Source organism: Asterias amurensis, chromosome 9, assembly GCF_032118995.1.
Source record: "Asterias amurensis chromosome 9, ASM3211899v1".
Lineage (NCBI taxonomy): Eukaryota > Metazoa > Echinodermata > Asteroidea > Forcipulatida > Asteriidae > Asterias > Asterias amurensis.
The window spans coordinates 21,319,615-21,335,379 of NC_092656.1; positions in this window are offsets into that span (position 1 = coordinate 21,319,615).

Consider the following 15,765-nt stretch of genomic DNA (forward strand, 5'->3'; position numbering starts at 1 on the left):
TTTATAAGATGCCAATCCAACCGTCGTTTCTTGTCATTATATTCCATCAGGGTTGTTATTATTATTATTTTAAGCTTGACTTTTCGAACAAAGAAATCAATAATTGGGACCTAACCGCAAACAATAAACAAGTAAAGAATCGATATCAGTCAATATGACGCAATATCAACATGGGTTCAAATGTTTAATTGTGTTGACCCGTTGCAACATGTTTTGCGTATAATACAAAGGAACATTGAGTATTAATGCAAAGTGGGCATGGAATGCTCAGTAGGCCCCCTATAAGAAAATCTGTAAATATTGTTTAATTTAATTTTCTTTTTTTAAGACTGAAAAATGCTCTCTTGGAGTAGGCAATGCAGCTTTGTTTGTATATACAGGTATATAGATATATTTATTGTACAAGTAATGCTTACGATTATTTACTATCCGGCCGCTATGAAGCGGCCATCTTTGTTTCCGGTCAACCAGTTATACATCAAACCGAGGCTGAAAGGACAGACCTATAGTCTGGTCCCATTTGTATATAACGCAAAACGGCATCGATACAAACAGGGAACACGAGAAAATTAGTGAGTGTACAATAGTTGCCTTACTGGCTAAAATACGGAAGTTTTTTTTAAAAGCACTGACACCTTTGGTATTTGTCAACGACAACAGTATTATCACCTGTGAAAATGTCGGTTTAATTGGTCATCGAATTTGCAAGAGAATGAAAGAAAAACACCATGGTGATGTGTTTGCTCAATTAGATGAACAATAAAAGGCTTCATCTGAAGTATTTTATTATTTGATAGAGAAGTTACCTCTTTCTCAAAAACTATGTACGACAAAGGAAGCCTTTCCCCACAATGTGTTATCAACAGCTCTCCATTACTCGTTACCAAGTAAGTTTTTACGCTAACAATTATTTTGAGTTATTATACCGATAGTGTCCAGTACCTTTAATTATATTGTATTATGTTTTATTCCAAACTGGAACATATCTCCCATAACCCTGGGGAGGGTAGCAACATTATAAGAATTCAATTAAAAATTTAGTATGCATGTATGATACACGCACCTGATGATAGTTATTAATTGTTACGAATACTGTCCGGTCAGTACTGTAGATGAGAAATTCATTCACATTAATTTACCTAACATAACTGTGTGATAAATAACTGTTAATTTGTATTTTCAAACTTAGCTCTTTCATAACATTTTATTGAAATGACGGTAAAACACTGCTCAAAGGTTAGTCCAATTGACAAAACGCACAAACTCTTGGTATGGGATTTCGTGACACACACTTCATGTTAACTTCGCACTGAGAACAACATGGTGTTTTTGAGGTTTGTATAAAATACGCGAGAAATTATTTTAGCTTGCATTGGTTGATCATTTCCAGCGACTGAAATATGGAGAAAAGAAATTGAATATAGTTGAACTGTTCTAACAGAAAAAATAGTTGTATTATAATAGAAAGTACGTGTAGTTTAACAATCCAAACTAGATTGCGTCATTTTGTAGATTTGTAAAAAGTAATTACGTTGGTGTGTATATTTTGCAGCCTGTGAAGAAACAGGACGACAGTTTTTTGAAAACTCAATTCGGCAAGAAAGGGTTATAAAACATATTTAGATCATTTAAAAAAAAAACGTCTTAAGAGCACTGGACATCTTTGGTAATTGTTAAAGACCAGTCTTCTCACATGGTGTATCTCAACATTATGCATACAATAACAAAGCTGTAAAAAATTTGAACTCAATTGGTCGTCGAAGTTGGGACGAGAGTAATGAAAGAAAAACACCGTTGTCGCACAAGTTGTGTGCTTTCAGATGCTTGAACTCAATTCAATTCAAATCAATTCAAATATTTTAATGATAAAACTATTTGCTTTGTCAAAAACTACTTCACTTCAGAGGGAGCCGTTTCTCACAATGTTTTAAATTATGAACAGCTCTCCATTGCTCGTTACCAAGTAAGTTTTTATGCTAAATATTAGTTTGAGTATTTACCATAGTGTCCAGTACCTTTAATTGTAAACATTTGTCTCATACTATTACGATTGCCATATCTTTATTTTTAAATAAGGATTGGGTTTGTTTACAGTCATGCTTCGATTATCATAAATCCTGTGGTATGAACATAACCAGTGAATAAAGTAAGTTAGTATTGCTACATAACTTTTGTCTCAAATATAACTTATAAGTTGTGCGATGTCAGATTATATTCAAATCAAAGATTTAGCTGTTTTCTAATTGATTCCTTTAAACCAGGGTATTTGTAATTTGAGAAGAGGGCTGATCGAGGCATGAAATTCCAAAATATTGAGAAAGAATAAAAAGCGTCGGTTCTAATTATATGTCTTTTTTAAAGATCCTTAATTGGCGTTTAGGAATTGTTGTCATACCCCGGCAAATTGTTGATTGGAAAGATTGAACTAAAATAAATTAAGCTGTTATTAAATTAAAAACATGTAAATACTGTAATTATAATAATATATGAAAGAGTATATAACAATAAAGAAACTTCAAATGTCATTGTCTGTGTGTAACAGAAGTTATAAATTTACGAGCACTCTTAAAGGGCCTGTGTTGTTTATTGGAACTCTTTGAATGTTTCCATCCTATATATAAAGGCTGATACTCTCTTAATGTAAAAGAGTGAAAAGGCACTCTTTCAATAGCCATGTGAAGGACAACTCTTTTCTCTCTTTTAGATTGAAGTTTGCATATTTTTGAGTGATTTTTCACTCTGACTGGAGTGAAACCCTTCTAAAAGAATGAAATAGCCACCACTCTTTTTAAAGCGCCATTTGAAGGACAACTCGAAATTGTTAAGAGTGGTGTTTTTCACTCTTTTGCATTTAGAGAGTATATATTCAATAAACATCTTCAAAAAACATATTATTTTCCAAACGATGGTCGCGTTTTGGGGATATCGCCGAAAATCGGGAGTAATTGTCCACACATGACAAACAACCTGATAGGTATACACATTCATCCCTTCATTCATTCATTCATTCATTTTTACAAAAACCAACTGGCCGTACAAATCTGTTTATGTGGCATTACTAGGTAAAAAATATTGATAACAAATTGCACAGATAAAAGACATAACATTGCACCATAAAATTGCACCGTATAGAAGCGTTACCGACAATGCTTCTCATATTCAAATTTGTTGGGTGAAAAGGGTGATAAATTTTGTTAATACCTGCAGTACTTCGAAGTCAAATGTTTCTGAAAGTGCATTATACTACCCAAAGCTGCTGTACTTCTTTAACCACTTAAGTTTTTATTGCAATTTTTTCAGAGTTATTACCAAACGTATACAGACCATTTAAACGTCAATTGTAAAACATACAAGATACGAGAACGGGAAATACAACTTTGAGTGGGCGCGCAACGACCACAATGTGGTTGTATTATCAAGGTCCTTGAAAATTGCAGGACCAGACGGTCATCATGACTTTGCAATGCGTGTCACACCTAACGACCGTTAATGGGCCCCTTCTTTCTGTTGAAGGCACTGGACACGATTGGTGACTTGCCAAAGAACAGTATTCTCACTTGGTGTATCCCAACATATGCATAAAATAACGTATCTGTGAAAAATTTTGCTCAATTGGTCATCGAAGTTGCAATAGAATAATGAAAGTAAAAAAAACTCCCTTGTTGCACAAATTTGTGCGTTTCAGATGCCTAATAAAAGGCTTCACAGGCCTGAAATCTTGTAATATTAGGGTGAGAAGTTACCTCTTTCTAAAAAAAATTACGTTAGAGAAAAAATTACGTTAGAGGAAACCGTTCTTCACAACCTTTGATACTATCAACAGCTCTCCTATGCCCGTTCTATTGGTAAGTTTTATTTGCTAACAACTATTTTGAGTAATTACTAATAGTGTCAAGGTGCCTTTAAGTGCCAATCAAGAATCATTAACCCTTTCTGCTTGGATTTGCAGGAATTTACAGTGAAAACAATTTTGTTTTCAACGCACAGAAAAAAAAAATATTCATCGGGGTGTTTGCCAACTTTCTTACGGTCCAAGTCCCAGAGAGCTCTTCAAACAGCGGACCGCGGCGGAACCGTTTGATCATGCATTGCGTACAAACAAGTGGCGTTCCACGGGATCTACGGACTACAGGTTTTTTTTTTTTTTTTTATTAAGCAGGTTAGAATTTCTATCCTCAAAACTTTGCCTGATTTTGTGTAAGGATTACCTGTTTTTATTCGACTTGCAAGAACAAAGTGCCCTATTGAAAAGCACGACAATGACCATTTACGTATATGAACAGACACACGACACCGCCCAAGCAGAAACCAACCACGGCCCAATTTCATGAGCTGCTATGCACAACAATTTGCTTAGCATGATTTTTTTCCTTGATAAAAACAGGATTACCAACCAAATTTTCACGTGATTCACAGCTGAATACCAGTAACAAGTAATTTATGCATACAAATAGAAATTTGATTGGTAATCTTGTTTTTATCAGGAAGGGATAACTTTCATGCTATTAAAGCAACTGTGTGTGCTTAGTAGCTCCATGAAATTGGGCCCACATCAAACTTACTTGAACCACCCTACATCTCAGGACAAATTAAGCGAACAGAAGTAAGAGACCCTTGTGTCCTCTAAAACGCACAGACGAAGATGAAGCACATAACAAAATATTCCAATGTCGACCCAAACTGGCCCCCAGGCATGACAAAATAGAGCAGCACATTTCAATTAGATGCATCCGAGTGTAATCAAATAGTGAGAGGCTAATACGTGACCCAAAGAAGGGGAAAAGTAATCATGGGCGAAGACAGTAAATATCAAACGTGAACTCAATAAGAAAGATTTAGACTACATCATTTGGCCAAGGTACGGAAAACTCCTTATCCAAACTTTATCAACCTAAACATGGATGCTTTAGAACTGTTTGTACAACACTGGCAAATTTGGGGTCAGAATGGACTCGGATTTCGGGTCAGAATGGACTCGGATTCAGTGGTCATTTGACCCGGGCAAAATGTGTTAATATGGCCATGGAGTTTGTTAACAACTGGAGATTTGATTACAATTTAGGGTCAATGACATGAGTTTTGGAGTGTTTAAGGCAGGGAACAGATCAAAATAAACTTTTAATTAGGCCGTAAGAAAAATATTGGGTAGCAACAACGAGTTGTAAGCGAGTACACCGTAAAGTAGAGAAAGACGTCACCTTCAACAACTGGAACCAGTTTCAGTGTGGAATCGTTTTCTTTTCATTGTTCTATAGCAATCCTGCCTAATGACACTAAACAAGACGAGTCCGACCATTAAGCCTTCAACATCGAGTTTGGTATTACAGAGCTGCTTAAGCACAAAAATAAGCTATAGGCCTAAGCAAAACAAAATAATGCTAACCAGAATACGATAACCAGCTTAAACACTATGTCATGAAATGAATAATTTGTGACTGGTATCTTGTTCATTGTTGCTTAGCAGGGATTTTTGAAGCATTATTTTCAGTCTAAGCAGTCTATAAAAACAGGTCCTATGAAAGTGGGACCTGAATGTAACATTCAAATAAGCTACACACAGTAGAACATACAACTCTTCATTAACCGTCATATGCCGTCACGAGCCAGTGAGTGACGGCCATAATAATTGGAGGGGAGGGGGAGGGGGGGGGGCTTGGTTATAGAATTAGGCCGTGTCCGAAACGACGACTTCGGCTACAGCTACGTCTAGATCAGCGCGTCTGTCAGTGTTGAAGAATAGGCAGACGCGCGCGATCTAGCCGTAGCTGTAGCCGAAGTCGCCGTTTCGGACACGGCCTAACCCTGCACAGCAGCACCAGTTTTTCCCGCGAATCCCTACACACATAAACCAATACCATAGTCAAGACCCATCAATTGCAACCAAATCACCACTTTCAATTCATGAGTGTGTCGTTCTTTTTTATAGTGAATGTTGCCGATTTGGAGTAAAATGGGATCCTGTGGGAGGGGATGAACTCGATTTCTTTGAACATCAATCCATCAAACCCAGCTACTTTTTTTCTTAAAGGTAGTACGATTATTGGCGTATGTGATCTACAGTATTCTCTCACCAAACTTTCCGGTCCTGACTCTTAGGAAAACAAATCTAACAGCACAATGCACACATATAAAAACGTAACCTTATAGAGTATAGGCATAAATATGCATTACTGTCACACAAAACATGCTTATTGCCGGACACTACTTTAAATTTACTGTACAAATATTATAAAAGGCAAATTGTACAAATGTTTAAGGTAGAAAGGGGAGGGTATGTTTGAATGCCCCATAAAGGTATATAACATAATTGATTTGTATTGTCACACCACTTAGGGCTGTTCTTTTTTGTCTAAGTCTCTCTTACCTTCATATTTCCAACCAACAGTCTTGATCACCCAATCGTTGTTTACGAATCATATCTTTCAATCGAACGCTAGGAACGGAGTGAGTATCTCTCATCCTGGAAAAAGTTCTCCAAAGTATTCCAAGGATTTGCAATATCAGATGAGGATGGGAGCTGCTAAAGTACACCCCGGTGCCGAAACTACCGGCCAGAAGAACAATATCCATTTGTGTAATGATGAAAACTTAAAGGAACACGTTGCCTTGGATCGGACGAGTTGGTCAAAACAAAAGCGTTTGTAACCGTTTTTTATAAAATGCATATGGTTGAAAAGATGTTTTAAAAGTAGAATACAATGATCCACACAAGTTTGCCTCGAAATTGCGTGATTTTCCTTCTACTGTGCGAACTAACATGGTCGGCCATTTATGGGAGTCAAAATTTTGACCCCCATAAATGGCCGACGTGTTAGTCGACGAGGTAAAAGGAAAACCACGCAATTTCGAGGCATGTATGTGTGGATCATTGTATTCTACTTTTACAACACCTTTCTACCCATATGCATTTTATAAAAAACGGTTACAAACGCTTTTCAAAGACCAACTGGACCGATCCAAGGCAACGTGTTCCTTTAATCCAGAACGTCTCTTTAGCCTTGCCAACCCACAGTTTGAAGTTGTGCTCATTGTCAAGTTTTTTTTTTAATCAAGTTTCTTTACAACGTACTTACAACAAAAAATGGCAAGTAAAACAACATCCAGCATTTGTACTGCTTCGAACTCAATCCAATGTTTCCTTGGTGTTGGCAAGCTAAGGCAGAAAATTCTAATCATTGTCAAGTCTGTATCCCTCTTCTTAGCGTACTTCCAACAACAATGGCCAAGAAAACAACATCCAGCCGTAACTTTGTCCCTCTTATTTCATGGGCTTCTAAACCTATACGTTGGAATTAACTCTCTATGGTCACTTCCTTCCCCAACCTTTCCCTTCTACGTTTTTACTTTACTTCCCCCTAATAATCTTTCTCTATAACTACTGACCATACGGTCCACTGGTTCTAAGCGTCCAAAAGAGGCTTTCTCTATGACTGTACACGGGTCATTTTGTTTGTAAGAAGTAATGTATGTTCCATTAACATTCCTTCCTATGAGTGAGTAGTCGTTGTGCTTTGAGCACAGCCTGTGGGTGGATGTTCTTATTCATATGCAAAACCGCGTGCTTTTAAAATTCCCGCCTAAAATACGAGTCTTTCTTGTTTAACAGCTGTTATCAACTTGAGTTAAGTTTTACGCTCTCGTTTGTATGTAGCTTAACTGTTTTGTGGTCCATACATTGTAAAGAGTTCAATCGAGTGCAGTCCGAGATTTTAAAGACACGGGATATTTGGTGATTGCTCAAAATAATTGTTGGGTGACATAAAGTGATTCTTTTGTTCTCCTTAACTTGTTTGACGTTATATGTGTTTATCTGTATCTGTTCGTATTTTCGAGAGAGATTGTGCTTCATTTTTTCACATTATAACCTCATCAAACAAAGAACCAACAGCTGCTTGCATCATGTCTGTCATTTGTCATCTTTCAAACTAGTTCCTTCCCCTTCCATCTACCGACCCCCCCCCCCCCCCCGTCACCGACTACCCCCCCCCCACACCATCCCTCCATTACACTCCATCTTCCACTACTCTCCTCTCATCTCCTCTAACCACACTTTAAGATGAAACCCGAACCCTGCAAAGTATCGTTTGTTTCTTCACGCAGGACTTGGTTTTAAAACGTCACAGCATATTACCCTGGCGTACGGAGATAGCTTTTATTTCAATAAAGTGTAATTTACCGGTGATATTAGCGCATCGGAGGAAAGAAAGTAGGAGGAAAATCTCGATGTAGTAGCAAGTCAGTTCTTGAGTTCGCGCCAATTAAGCGGCCTTGTTTCACAACATGTGGAGACTGTTTGAGCTGATGCGAAGGACCATCAGCACGTACGTGGGTGGCAAATTGTCTGTAGTCAAAGTAATCTGAACGTGACGAGACCGAGGCTTAGTGGTAAATCAGCCCCGTAGCTAAAACCATCCTCACAGTCACACTCAAACCATGTTGACTTATGTCACGCATAGTCCCATATCTCCCTTTTCTCTTAACGCCATATATGTCAGACCGAAGTCAAAGCAACATGAGCGTGACGAAACTGAGGCTTGGTGGTTAATCAACCGCTACCTAAACCATCCTCACACAGACACACTCAAATCATGTTGATTAATGTCACGCACATTCCCATATTTTCCGTTTCTCTTAAAGGAACACGTTGCCTTGGATCGGACGAGTTGGTCAAAACAAAAGCGTTTGTAACCGTTTTTTATAAAATGCATATGGTTGGAAAGGTGTTTTAAAAGTAGAATACAATGATCCACACAAGTTTGCCTCGAAATTGCGTGGTTTTCCTTCTATTGTGCGAACTAACATGGTCGGCCATTTATGGGAGTCAAAATTTTGACCCCCATAAATGGCCGACGTGTTAGTCGACGAGGTAAAAGGAAAACCACGCAATTTCGAGGCATGTTTGTGTGAATTATTGTATTCTACTTTTACATCTTTCTACCCATATGCATTTTATAAAAAACGGTTACAAACGCTTTTCAAAGACCAACTGGACCGATCCAAGGCAACGTGTTCCTTTAACGCCATGGTGTCACACCTTGGTGCAATTGTTACCGTTATTTATTTATTTTTTTACTTGAATGCAACCCCTCTACTGGAGTTTATAAAGTGTGTCAAAATATTCATTTGTATTGACTGAGATATTTCCAGGTTAAATGTGAGCAAAAATCAACTGAGTTCCGTGGTTTTCCTTTTACTGTGCGAACTAACACGGTCGGCCATTTACTCCCATAAATGGCCGACCGTGTTAGTCGACGAGGTAAAAGGAAAACCGTGCAACTTCGAGGCATGTTTGTGTGGATCATTGTATTCTACTTTTGCAACATCTTTCTACCCATAATATGCATTTTATAACAAACGGTAACAAACGCTTTTCACAGACCAACTCGACCGATCCAAGGCAACGTGTTCCTTTAAGTTTTGTGACCCACTAAGTCTCCAATCGATGGGGTTTTTAATTAAATTAAGAAACCTTCGACAAAAAAGACTCTGCTGTGATCGAAACGTCAGGCTACTGAAAAAAATTGTATGCATTAATAAATAGGTCCTTTTGGTTGGTAAGCAGTTTGCAACAGCAAATTTTAAATAATAATGAATAATAATAAACCTTATAAAGCGCTGGTATCTAGAAACAATTTCACTGCGCTTAATTGAGAAGGGTATTGGTTGAATGACACTATTGTGTTTCCATGTGTCGCAGATCAACCGCGTAGTCTTTTTTCCCTCTTTTTTAGTAATAATTAATACTATTCATGTATAAATGACAAGATGGCGTTAGAAACCGCAGCATACAGCGGGGTGCGAAAAAAATATAATATTTCTAGGAAAGTTGTTTCTTAATGAGCTGACTCATAAAGAGGAAGCGATGCTGGAGAGAAACTTCACGCTGATTCCGAAACTGCATGTGGGGAACAATTTCCCTCTCTCGGTAAGATGGAGATGGTCTCGTCCTCCAGCTGTTCCGGTAGTTTCTTAGAAAGGATCCCAGCGGTAAATCAATCCAATAAGTACATCTGACTGCTTTAAAGAAGACTATAGAAACGCCGTGACATGGATTAATGAGGTATCAAGTTGTTTATAGGGAAAGTGTGTGGGGTTTTTATATTGAATAAGTGGGCCACATCAGAATTGCTTTACATTATCAACTTCCGTCTCTGGTGGTGCAAACACTATAAGGAGTCTCCGCAGGTGATATTTTTTTCTTTCTTATTTCGCACTAGCGGCATGATTAATTTGCAATTTGAAACTTGCTTTCTGAAAGTCGACGTTTCGTTATGTTTTAGGGGCAACTTTCTCTCTTCTGATTTCGGGCTTATGCGGCGTGATCTCTTTACAAATTGAAATTTGCTTTCTAAGCAGTCGACGTTTCATTATGTTTAGGAGCAATTTTCTAAGCTGCGACTCGCCTTAATTTTTATCAGATTCAAGGTTGCACCGTACCTTTAAGATTGTCTTGGGTTATTGGCGGCCACAATCCATATCTTGTTCTGCCCAATTAAAATAGACCTCAATATATTTTTACAATTCAAAACAGTAATCCAAACCGTCTATTCTATCAAAAGTATTAAGACTACTTTGTTCAACACAAGTTCAAGTGAAAAACACTTCTTCTAGCCGATTTACAATATATTCCACTATTTTACAATTCAAAACAGTAACCCAAAACTTCCATCCCACAAATTAACACCACTGTGTCTGAGTGCTATGCTTTTCAACACAAGTCCGGACTTTTAGTATTTGCTTTCCAATCTCATGCAAATTATTATTTATTTCCACTTTCAGGAATATAATCGGCTAAGGTTTCACCATCAAAACTAAACACAGAGCTACAGTCATAAGGGGAATACATCAAAGACACGGATAATTTACTGTTTCACAGACTGCACTGGAATGGCAAAAAGTCTTAACTCAACCAAATGAATTTATTTTCAGCACAATTATTTTAACGAACACATGGCGACAGTGCTTATTATTGCATTTGGGAGTCCGGCGTGTTGAACTGCGGCCAAGCGTTTTATAAACTCGAATCCAATTTAAGCTCGCTTGATGAGGTTTTGAATTATAGGGCCACATTTTGATGATAGTCTATGCGAAGGGAATGGAGTACTTTAAACATCCACATGGTTCGGCAGTTGGAAAATTTGTTATTATCTTATTTATAGCTTTCTGACAATTGAATCGAAATAGCAGTCGGACAAAGTAGGTCTCTACTTTAGCAAAAGCTCCCGGGTCAGAATTGTCCTGGGTTCCGGGACCCGGTAGCATGATCACTTTCTGTGGTCAGTTTGACCGGAGTCTGTGTCTAAATGAACAAGAAAAGGGTCAAACTGACTCAGAATTGTACGCTATTAAACAACCAGATTGAGATATTTGAGCTAACATCACTTTCACTCGCCTATAGAAAAAAGTGGCATTAAAAGTTGGGCTTATCAGTGTCCAAGGGTTCGGTACTAAATTGTCCATTATGATCGATAGGAAGTGCAAGAACTAAATTGGAAGTGCAGGAAGCATTTATTTTTTCTTCGTACCACACGCTGGCGATCGCAAACACGCATAAGGTATCTTCGCTTTCCCGGATCCCTTCACTCCCCGAGAGGGATAAAGTGCATAATAATTGCAAAAAGCGCAGATCTAGGCGCATGAAAGCGCCTCCCAGCCCTTCTTGAAAGTTCTGCTCACTCCTCGTAGTCTTTCATTCCACCCGCTTAAAGAAGTTTGCAAGGAAAACATATCCTGTGTTGTACATCACTTTATACAGACAGTTGCAATAACTTCTTGTTTTGTCAAAAGAATAAGAGAGGAAATTACAGAACGTGATCAGAATGCTCCGCGTGGCTTGGTGCGGTGAGTCAGACGGTCTGCCGCCGTCACATAGTAGCGGGGGCCCTCACCACAAGCTACACGACCAGACCGCTTGCACGATTCACTACACGGTGGAATTATAATCAGATTAAACTATTAACATCGCTTTAAAATCCCGTTACGGTTTAAATGTGTGAAGGTAAACTGGTTGACACGTGGGAGCCTACATTATTCCATCATTTAAAGACATGTACACCTTTGGTAATTTTAAAAGACCAGTCTTCTCAATTGGTGTATTTCAACATTGCATAAAATAACAAACCAGTGAACATTTTGACTAAATTGTTCATCGAGGTTTCAAAAGAATAATACACATAACACCATTGTTTGAATCGCATTTTTCTTTCAGATGAATATTAATAAGCTTCGGGACTGAAGTCTTTTGATAGTGAGTGAGGAGTCGCCTCTACGCAAAAGCTATTTTGAGTAATTACCAATAGTGTCCAGTGCCTTTAACATAGGTATTATGTACTCTTGGGGAGCCTCAAATAAACCGGGTTGTCTAGTCTTTGATCTCGACCTGAAGAACAGACCCTCTCTAGTTGATAAATTCCCTACAGAGAGTCTTTCTCCGTGAACAAATAGACAGACAGAAGTATATCAATGGCTAAAATGACTAGTTTTAATAGTTGAAACAGGACGCACCATATTTCAAAAATGCGGCTGTCCGCGGCCGGGACGAGTGTAACTAATGGTTGGGTCAAACTTAATGGGAGACTTTTGGGACGCTTTGTGGCAGCAGACTTACCAGGTAAAATCCATTGTTCTCGGTCATCTGCGCACGCTCAGAACTATGTAAACAATGAAAATTTACCTGGTAAGTCTGCTGCCACCTAGCGTCCCAAAGTCTCCCATTATAGTTAAGGCATGCCTAACTATGGCTGAAATGGTTTCAATTATAATGTGTAATTCATAAGCTCCTCCGTGATAATGATTCTGTATTTTTAGCAAGAAAATACTGGCTTGCACATTTTGTCTTTCATTTCCACGAAACCAATGCGAAACCAAACTTCTCCTGTATGGACTAATGCACCAACTTGAAACCAACTCGAGTCTTAAAGACAGTGGACACTATTGGTAATTGTCAAAGACTAGACTTCACAGTTGGTGCATCTCAACATAAGCATAAAATAACAAACCTGTGAAAATTTGAGCTCAATCAGTTATCGAACTTGCGAGAAAATAATGGAAGAAAAAACACCCTTGTCACACGAAGTTGTATGCGTTTAGATTTAAATTAAATCTTTCTCGAAAACTATGGCACTTCAGAGGGAGCCGTTTCTCACAATGTTTTATACTATCAACCTCTCCCTGTTACTCGTCACCAAGAAAGGTTTTATACTAATAATTATTTTGAGTAAATACCATTAGTGTCCACTGCCTTTAAAGGTCAAAGGAACTCACTGAATAAGTCAAACCGTTTTCCCAGAAAAGAAATCCAAAGTATGCGTCAGTAAAACAAGACATTTCAATGAGTGCTATCCATTATTTATTTTTTAATTCGTTCCCTCAAACTGCAGGCTTGCATAATTTCGTCATTATCACAAGGGAGAGATGGAGTTGAAGTGATTTCAGCATCCATGACATACCTCACAATAAAGACATCACATTTCTTCTTTATACATTTTAACAGACAATCCAATCAATATTTTAAAAGGTAATGATTAAAATGTCCCCTTTTATAAAAGATCATCCGAAGTTTAAGTATTCAGGTTAAAGGATTATGTTTGCTCAATCCCATTAGTATGGGATGGATGCACGCGTCATTATTGGTAATCTTTATACAGTGTCTTCCACCCTCGTTTTTTCTCCCCCACAATTTTTAAAGGCACCGAACACCTTAAGTATTTATCAAAGACCATAGTCTCACTTGGTGTATCCCAACATATGCATTCAATAACACCTCCAAGGTAATGTTGACTCGATTGGTCGTCGAAGTTGCAAGAGAATAATGAATGAAAAAACACCAGTGTTGCACAAATTTGTGCACTTTCAAAAAATAATAATAGCCTTCAGGTCTGAAACCTCTTACCTTTATTTGAGTAATAACTTCTTTCCTCAAAAACTATATTTCACAGGGAACCGTTTCTCACAATGTTTTATATCATCAACAGCTCTAAATTACTCGTTACCAAGTAAGTTTTTTTGCTTATAATTTTTTTGAGTAATTACAAAATAGAGTATTGTGCCTTTAAGTTCAATTAGTAAAGACAGCTTTAAAACATTCACTCTGCATTCCTTACTCACATTCGTTAATACAGTATATAGGGGTCATCTATGTGTATAGCTAGTGTACTTTACAAGTATTACCCTCTTCCAGCTGATAGCCTTTGCGACCACAAAAACATCGCCGTCATTTGACCACTAATCACGGCCATGGACCACACCGAAGTACGCCCGAGGGACTTCATGGAATCTCGGTAAACATTTTTCACATTAAGACTTTAGCTTTGAGAGTTATAACATTCCTCAATAGCTAGTTATTTTTGAGAGAATTCCCTCATGCAGTAAATATGAAAAATTAATTTTGAAGGATTTTTTTTTAGGAGGAGACTGCCGAATATTCCCACGAAGAGCTTCTGATGAAACCAATCAATCTTCACTGAGAAGAATTTTCATATCGTCGTAGTCTTCGTCTACATTGCCTGTATCGTCCCATTGACGGCATGTTAAATAACCATACCATGAGTTGGATATGGGACGCAGACGCGCTATATTTTCCGTATTTCCACGAGCGCGCGTGTGATAACGTATTTATCTATCTTTAAGCAAACTTGGCATGTGACATAGAACACACAAGACGCATGGTAGTGATATTAGTTGTGCAATATTATACAAATATTGACTGCTTCGAGTGCTATGGTTAAAATTTAGGTGATCCCCGGAGCGTTCTATTTTCCCAAGGCGAAGCCGAGGGAAAATAGAACGCTACGGGGATCACCGAGGGAGTCATAGTTTTTAACCATTGCACGAGTAAAAGCAGTCAATATTTGTTTTATAACACCCCAAACATTTCTAAATACTGTACTTTACTGTTATTATTGAGTTACAGACCTGAATACTACAATCCACGGACGACGCGAATACATATTGCAAACACTTTTACTTAATGTGTTGCATGTCGTGTCGTGCAATCCGAAGTGGTTACAGATTATTAATTAATCATCTCAGTACACGCAACGGACGTCTGGGTACTGCACGCCATGTGCTAGTCTTCGGACTAGCGCATGGCAAACCGACGCTCCACACGGCCGTCATCTGGCAAAACTAAGACATGTCATGTGACACGCTCTAAACCAATGAGCAGGCAGAATACTTGCAAGGGGTGTTATAAAGGTTTTTATCACCACTCCATTCTGCCAATCTGATTGGAGGATTAGCGCGTACTTGAAGATAATATAAGCCCGTGTGATAACGTATTTATCTTCAAGCAAACTTGGCGCGTGACACACAGGACGCATGGTAGTGATATTAGCCGTGCAATATGTTGTGCTCTCGGTGGCCATTAAAATTGTCATTTAGGGGGTAGGCGGGGCTAAAGAGTTTTTTATGGGGTGATACTTTCTCAATATAAATTGTTTTTTGGGTTTTTTTTGTACAGGTTTCAACGTTTTAAGTTGTTCGTGTTTTCAACCACTCTACTTGGTGGGGAGGTGGGGTGATGAAGCTATAGCGTGCGCGTTATAACAATCCCACACACTGTATTAAATTGATTATCGATACATGTGACAACACCGACACAGTGTCAATTTCACCGGAGATAATATAGTAATGTGGATATATAGCACTATGTTGGTGTTGTCACACATAAGCTACCTTGAAGAATCAATTTAACAGCCCGGCTTTTGAAGTGTACCCTGACATTTATATGAGTTATTATCACAGTAGGCCCAATATTCCCTTAGG